Source organism: Aquarana catesbeiana, linkage group LG03 (assembly GCF_042186555.1).
Source record: "Aquarana catesbeiana isolate 2022-GZ linkage group LG03, ASM4218655v1, whole genome shotgun sequence".
NCBI classification, from domain to species: Eukaryota; Metazoa; Chordata; class Amphibia; order Anura; family Ranidae; genus Aquarana; species Aquarana catesbeiana.
Window position 1 is genome coordinate 20,220,953 of NC_133326.1, and position 7,394 is coordinate 20,228,346.

Below are 7,394 nucleotides of genomic sequence, written 5' to 3' on the forward strand. Positions count from 1 at the left end.
TAAAAAAATATATATATATTTTTTTTTTTTTAATTCAGTCTTTTTAAATTTTTTTAACAAAAAAATAAAAACCGCAGAGGTGATCAAATACCACCAAAGGAAAGCTCCATTTGTGGGGAAAAAATGATAAAAAATTTCATTCGTGTACAGTGTTGTATGACCGCGCAATTTTCATTCAAAGTGCGTCAGCACTGAAAGCTGAAAATTGGTCTGGATAGGAGGGGGGTTTAAGTGCCCAGTAACCAAGTGGTTAAAGGCGGGAATGAGGGACACCTACCAGCAAAAGTATGCAGGCATAGGACACACCCCTTGCCACGCCCCCTTAAAGGAGAATTGTACAAAAAAATAAAAGATTGGTTCAACCCAAAAGTGCTTTTTTACCACTACTATTCCTTTAGAGCCCTTTCACACTGGAGCGGCGGTAAAACGCCGCTATTATTAGCGGCGTTTTACCGTCGGTATGCGGCCGCTAGCGGGGCGGTTTTACCCCCCGCTAGTGGCCGAGAAAGGGTTAAATACCACCGCAAAGCGCCTCTGCAGAGGTGCTTTGCCGGCGGTATAGCCGCGCCGTCCCATTGATTTCAATGGGCAGGAGCGGTAAAGGTGCAGTATATACACTCCGCTCCTTCACCGCTCCGAAGATGCTGCTGGCAGGACTTTTTTTCCCGTCCTGCCAGCGCATCACTCCAGTGTGCAAGCCCTCGGGGGTTTCACACTGGAATGAAAGTAGCGGCACTTTCGGGTCGGTTTGCAGGCGCTATTATTAGCGCAATAGCGCCTGCAAACCGCCCCAGTGTGCAAGGGCTCTTATATTGGCTTTTGGAATTTACAAATGCAGCAATTTAGAAATCAGATGAAAGGTTAAGCTCTGGAAAACACTTTTTCATAAATAAAAAGTGCATTTTTTTTATACATCTACATAGATCAGGCAAAAATGATGGACAAATGAGGAGGGAGGAGGAATGAGGGACAGAGGGACATTGTTCCAAATCAGGGACAGTCCCTCGAAATCAGGGATAGTTGGGAGCTATATGTTGGCACAATGGCAGCAGTGGGCAAATGGGCGTACCTGTATGTCCCCTTTAATTGGCGGGGCTAGCGGGCGTCCGCCCCGTACAGCGTGAACTAGGACACACTTAACCCCTTGATCGCCCCCTAGCGTTTGACCCCCTTCCCTGCCAGTGTCATTTACACAGTAATCAGTGTATTTTTATAGCACTGATCGCTGTATAAATGACAATGGTCCCAAAATAGTGTCAAAAGTGTCCAATGTTTCCGCCATAATGTCACAGTCACGATAAAAATCACAGATCGCCGCCATTATTAGTAAAAAATAAAAATTTATAATAAAAATGCCATAAAACTATCCCTTATTTTGTAGACACTATAACTTTTGCGCAAACCAATCAATATACGATTATTGTAATTTTTTTTTTTTTTTTACCAAAAATATGTAGAAGAATACATATCGGTGTAAACTGAGGAAAAAAATAGTTTTTTTATATATTTTTGGGGGATATTTATTATAGCAAACAGTAAAAAAATATTGCTTTTTTTTTTTAAATTGACGCTTTTTTTTTTTTTATAGCGTAAAACAATAAAAATCGCAGAGGTGATCGAATACCACCAAAAGAAAGCTCTATTTGTGGGGAAAAAAGGACGTCAATTTTGATTGGGTACAGCGGTCACACGACCGCGCAATTGTCAGTTAAAGCGACGCAGTGCCGAATCGCAAAAAGTGCTCTGGTCAGGAAGGGGGTAAAATCCCCAGGGGCTGAAGCGGTTAAGTAAGCTGAAGGGCAGAAATGACCCGGCCTGGAGCTCGCTGTAATAAAAAATGGGCACGTTCAGGGATCGACTTGAGATGAGTTTAGAGAATGTCTGAGCTAATTTTGAATCTTCACCAGCACACCAGATAATAGATAATCTTGTCTTTTATTAACATAAAGCAACAGGCAGGGCTGCTGATAAGGCAGTACAGCCAGCCTTCCTGTACTGGGCCCGGGCCCCATCAGTTCAAAAAGGGGGGCCGGGCACCTGTCGAGCAGGAGAGTTGGCTGTACTGCCTTATTGCTGATGCCCATCCTCTTGTGACTCCCCCTGCAGTGCTGCTGGCTTCATCCCCTCCCCCTCCCTATGGCTGTGCTGCAGGGGCATCGGTTCTAGGATCACCTAGAGCTGCACGATTAATCGTTAAGAACCAACATCGCGTTTCTTTCCCCCCCTCGCAATCTTAACAAAGCATTTTCCCGATTCTATGCAGTGTTCTCTGCTAGAGTTCACAGCTGTCAAAAAAAAAAAAAAAAAAAAAAAACACAGGCAGTCTACCAAGTTTCACAACATTCCTCAGCCACTGAGCTATTTATAAACATTGTAACGTTTTGTTCTTTAGATCAAAGGGATGAACTTTTGGCTGTAAATGAAGGAAGTTTAACCACTTAAAGGGGTTGTAAAGTTATTTTTTTTTTTTTTTTTTTTAAAATAACAAACATGTTATACTTACCTCCACTGTGCAGCTCGTTCTGCACAGAGTGGCCCCGAACCTCGTCTTCTGGGGTCCCTCGGCGGCTGTTTCAGCTCCTCCCCGCAAGCATTTACCACCTTCATGCGAGCTCCCTCGCACGGTGGTGAGTGCTTGCGGGCGCGCTCCCGTGATACAGCCGGCGGCTATAGCCGCTCTCTGTATCACTCGGCCCCGCCCCCCGGCGCGCCATCGGATGTGATTGACAGCAGCGCGAGCCAATGGCTGCGCTGCTTTCAATCCATCCACTGCAGCCAATCAGCGACCAGGATGAGTGGAGAGTGGCTGCAATGAAGCTGACGAGGACGAGGAGCGAAGATTCGAGGCGTCAGGTAAGTAAAACGGGGGGCCTGGGGGCGGCGGTACTGTCAAAGGTTTTTTCACCTTAATGCATAGAATGCATTAAGGTGAAAAAATTTTTACCTTTACAACCCCTTTAAGCCTCTTTTTAAGATGTGTTGTTTACAAGTTAAAAACATATTTTTTTTTTTTTTTTTTGCTAGAAAATTACTTACAACCTCCAAACATTATACATTTTTTTTTCTAACACCCTAGAGAATAAAATGGCGGTCGTTGCAATACTTTCTGTCACACCATATTTGCGCAGCGGTCTTACAAGCGCACTTTTTTGAATTAAATAAATAAGACAACAGTAAAGTTACCCCAATTTTTTTTTTAATATTGTGAAAGATAATGTTACGCCGAGTAAATTGATATCCAACATACACATGCACACACTGAAAAGGTACTGGAGAGGCGGGGCAGCTATGACCTTGGGATTTTTAAAAAAAAAAAAAAAAAGATTTTTACATACTGTCCCTGGTTTTATTGAGGCTGGCAACCTTGATGGGGCCCCCTAGTGGCATGGGGCCCTCGGGCAGTGCCCGAGTGCCCAAATGGTCAGTCCGCCCCTGGTCCTGACATTTCAGGGCTTCAAGAAATGAGATCATCAGTAATGAAATTTTTAAACAGGTATACCATATTGTAGACACTATAACTTGCACACAAACCAATTAACATACACTGATTGGGATTTTTTTTTTACCAAAGACATGTAGCAGAATACATTTTAGCCTAAATTTATGGCAAAATTCAGATTTTATTGGATTTCTTTTATAACAGAAGGTAGAAAATATAATTAAAATAATAAAAAAAAAAAAATATATATATATATATATATATATATATATATATATATATATATATATTTTATTTATCTTTTCATTTATATAATAAGAAAATAAAAAACCTTGTGGTGATCAAATATCACTAAAAGAAAGCTCAATTGGTGTGAAAAAAATGACATAAATTTTGTTTGGGTAGTGTTGCAGGGCCGCGCAACTGTCAGTTAAAGTAGCATAGTGCTGAATAGCAAAAAAAATGTCCTGGTCATGATGGGGGTAAAGCTTTCCAGAGGTCAGGTGGTGACTGGATGTAGCCAGAAAGTCCTAGGAAGGGCATATTATGTGGTCACTATGTCCTTTATGGGCTGCCCTATGTGTTCGACCCCCCTCCCCCCCCCCACAGCCCCATGAGCTTGCCACTCCCCAGAGAGAACAGTCCAAGTGGTCTCCACTTCCCCTGACAGAGTATACATCAGGTTAGTTAGGCCCTGGCTGTGACACAAGTGTACATGTACAGTGCACACTCCTGTAGGGCCTGTTTAACTTTTGCACACATTTAGGAAACCTGATCAGTAGCAAAGTTGCTCTCATCCATGACGGAAGTTCCACTTTAACCACTTAAAGACTAAACCTTGTTCTGACACTTGTTGGTTTCAAGTTAAAATCATTATTTTTTGCTAGAAAATTACTTAGAACCCCCAAACTATATATATATATATATATATATATATATATATATATATATATATATATATATATATATTTTTTTTTTATTTTGTTTTTTTTTTACAGTGTGACATTTATTCTCAAGGGTCTCTGCTAAAAAAATAAAAATAATATATATATATTAGCAGAAACCCTCGAGAATAAAATGGCAGTTGTTGCAATATTTTATGTCACACTGTATTTGCGCAGCAGTCTTTCAAATGCAATTTTTTTGGAAAAAAAAACACACTTTAATGAATTTAAAAAAAAAATAAACAGTAAAGTTAGCACAATTTTTTTGTATAATGTGAAAGATGATGTTACTCCTCAAGAATCGTGATCTTTATTCTAAGCAAAAAAAAAATTGCGATTCTCATTTTTCCCCAGAATCCTGCAGCTCTAATCTATGGGTTGCTTTCGTCTATAGCAAAATGTCCTGTGGACCAGGGGCGTATGTACAGGAGTCACAATTACATGTGGAATGGTTTAGATCAAATCACATTCATGTGTTAGAATGGCCCAGTCACAGTCCAGACCTAAATCCCATTGAGAATCTGTGGCAAGACTTGAAAATTGCTGTTCACAGACGCTCTCCATCCAATCTAACAGAGCTTGAGATATTTTGCAAAGAAGAATGGGCAGAAATGTCCCTCTCTAGCTGGTAGAGACATCCCCAAAAAGACTTGCAGCTGTAATTGCAGTGAAAGGCGGTTCTACAAAGTACTGACTCCGGGGGGCACCATACAAATGCCCCCCCACACTTTTCACATATTTATTTGTAAAAAAAATTGAAAACCATTTATCATTTTCCTTCCACTTCACAATTATGTGCCACTTTGTGTTGGTCTATCACATAAAATACATTTACGTTTTTGGTTGTAACATGACAAAATGTGGAAAATGTCAAGGGGTGTGAATACTTTTTCCAGGCACTGTGTGATCAGATCTCCGTGTTGCTACTGAATAATGCAAAACGATCAATAGCTTTTCCTCCCTGACCAATCGACTCTAAATTGATTAGAAAGGAAGCTATGGACAGTTTATCTTAATTTGTATAATCGATCGTTGTAATAAAATCGAATTTCGATTGGCAAAAAAAAAAAAAATGAAGTGTGTGTGGTCACCAGAAGACGGATGACATGGAAGTGACCCATCAGACATTGATAAACATGGGAGATCAAACAGGCAATCCGTCACGAGCCGTCTGTCCTCCTCCGATAGATCTACGAGTCCCACCAATGACACCCGACACAACTTTATGTCCTCCGAAATCTTCCAATCATCTTAACCTGATCTTCAGGTTTGAAAATGAAAGCTAGAAGCGGATTGGCTGCCACCCACAGCTGCTCCAGTCTTGGGAAATTCCCAAGATGTAGGTGAAAAGAGCAAAATAATGGTGGAGGGGAATTTCCTAAGACTGGAGCAGCTGTGCATTGTGACCAATCAACTTCCAGATCCAACTTGCTCAGTTCAGGTTTGAAAATGAAAGCTAGAAGCCGATTGGTCAACCTGCACAGCTGTTCCAGTCTTCGTATATTTCCCCCCCTCTTTTTACATTCAGGGGGGAATTTACTAGGACTGAAGCAGCTGCGGATGGCAGCCAATCGGCTTCTATCTTTCATTTTCAAACCTAAACCTGAGCAAGATGGAGCTAAAAGCTGATTGGCTGCCATCCACAGCTGCTCCAGTCTTGGGGAATTCCCCTTTCCCCAAGGTGTAGGGAAAAATAAGAGCAACATTTACTAAGACTGCAACCGCTGTGCAGGGCGACCAATCAGCTTCTAGCTCCATCTTGCTCGGTTCAGATTTGAAAATAGAAGCTAGAAGCCGATTGGCTGCCATCCACAGCTGCTTCAGTCCTAGTAAATTCCCCCTGGATGAAAAAAAAAAGGAGGGGAAAAAATAATGGGGGAGATTTTATATATATATATATAATATATATATATATATATATATATATATATAGATAGATAGATAGATAGATCGAGAGAGAGAGACACTGAAGCAGCTGTGCAGGGTTGACCAATCAGCTTCTAGCTCCATCTTCCTCAGTTCAGGTTTGGAAATGAAAGCTGGAAGCTGATTGGTCACCCTGCACAGTTGCGCCAGTCTTAGTATATTTCCACCCATTTACCCCCACCCCTATTTTTACACTGCGGGGGGGGGGAGATTTACTAAAACTGGAGCAACTGTGTATGGCAGCCAATCAGCTGCTAGCTTTCATTTTTAAACCTGAACTGAGCAAGATGGAGCAGGAAGCTGATTGGTCGCCATGCACAGCTGCTTCAGTCCTAGTACATTCCCCCCAAAATGTAAAAAGAAGGGAAGAAATGATGGGGGAAATATACTATGACTGGAGCAGCTGTGCAGGGCGACCAATCAGCTGGTAGCTCCTACTTGATCACTTTAGGTGTGAAAAAGAAAGCTAGAAGCTGATTGGCTGCTCCAGTCTTAGTATATTCCCCCCCCCCCCCCCCCCCCCCCATTATTTTTTCCCCTCTTTTTACATTCAGGGGGATTTACTAGGACTAAAGCAGCTGTGGATAGCAGCCAATCAGCTTCTAGCTTTCTTTTTCACACCTGAACTGAGCAAGTAGGAGCTACAAGCTGATTGGTCACCCTGCACAGATGCTCCAGTCTAAGTACCCCCCCCCCCCCCCCATGTAAAAACAGGGGGGTGGGGGGATAATGGTGGAAATATACTATGACTGGGGCAGTGTGCATGGCGACCAATCAGCTTCTAGCTTCCTCTTAAACTCAGTTAGGCTTTGGAAATTAAAGCTAGAAGGTGATTGGTTGTCACTCTCCCCCCATACCCCCAGTACTTGTACAGTCACATAATCCCTCCCTCCTCCGGGTGATGTCTCCTCCCAGACAAACTTCTGTCTCCTCACCCGGCGCAGTGACCCGTCCCCCCTCCCCCCGGTCCTGTCACCCGCTCCACTTACCGTCCGCCCGGCGGGTGTCTCCGCTCAGCCAGCTCCGCTCTCATCCCCCCCATTGTCCGTCCACTTCCTCAATCCTGGAGAGGAGGAGAGCGGGGC

At 42.6% G+C, this 7,394-nt stretch overlaps 1 protein-coding gene across 2 annotated transcripts in view; it reads right to left on the bottom strand.

Moving 5' to 3' along the window:
- The window catches only part of LRRK1 (leucine rich repeat kinase 1), a 261,637-nt gene extending 254,243 nt beyond the window's left edge, over positions 1-7,394 (bottom strand). Inside the window, exon 1 of one of the 2 annotated variants that reach the window (XM_073618358.1) lies at positions 7,299-7,394. The gene's annotated coding sequence lies outside the window, so the exon portion shown is untranslated. The remainder of the gene's footprint in view (positions 1-7,298) is intronic. The other variant, XM_073618359.1, reaches the window with a different exon arrangement.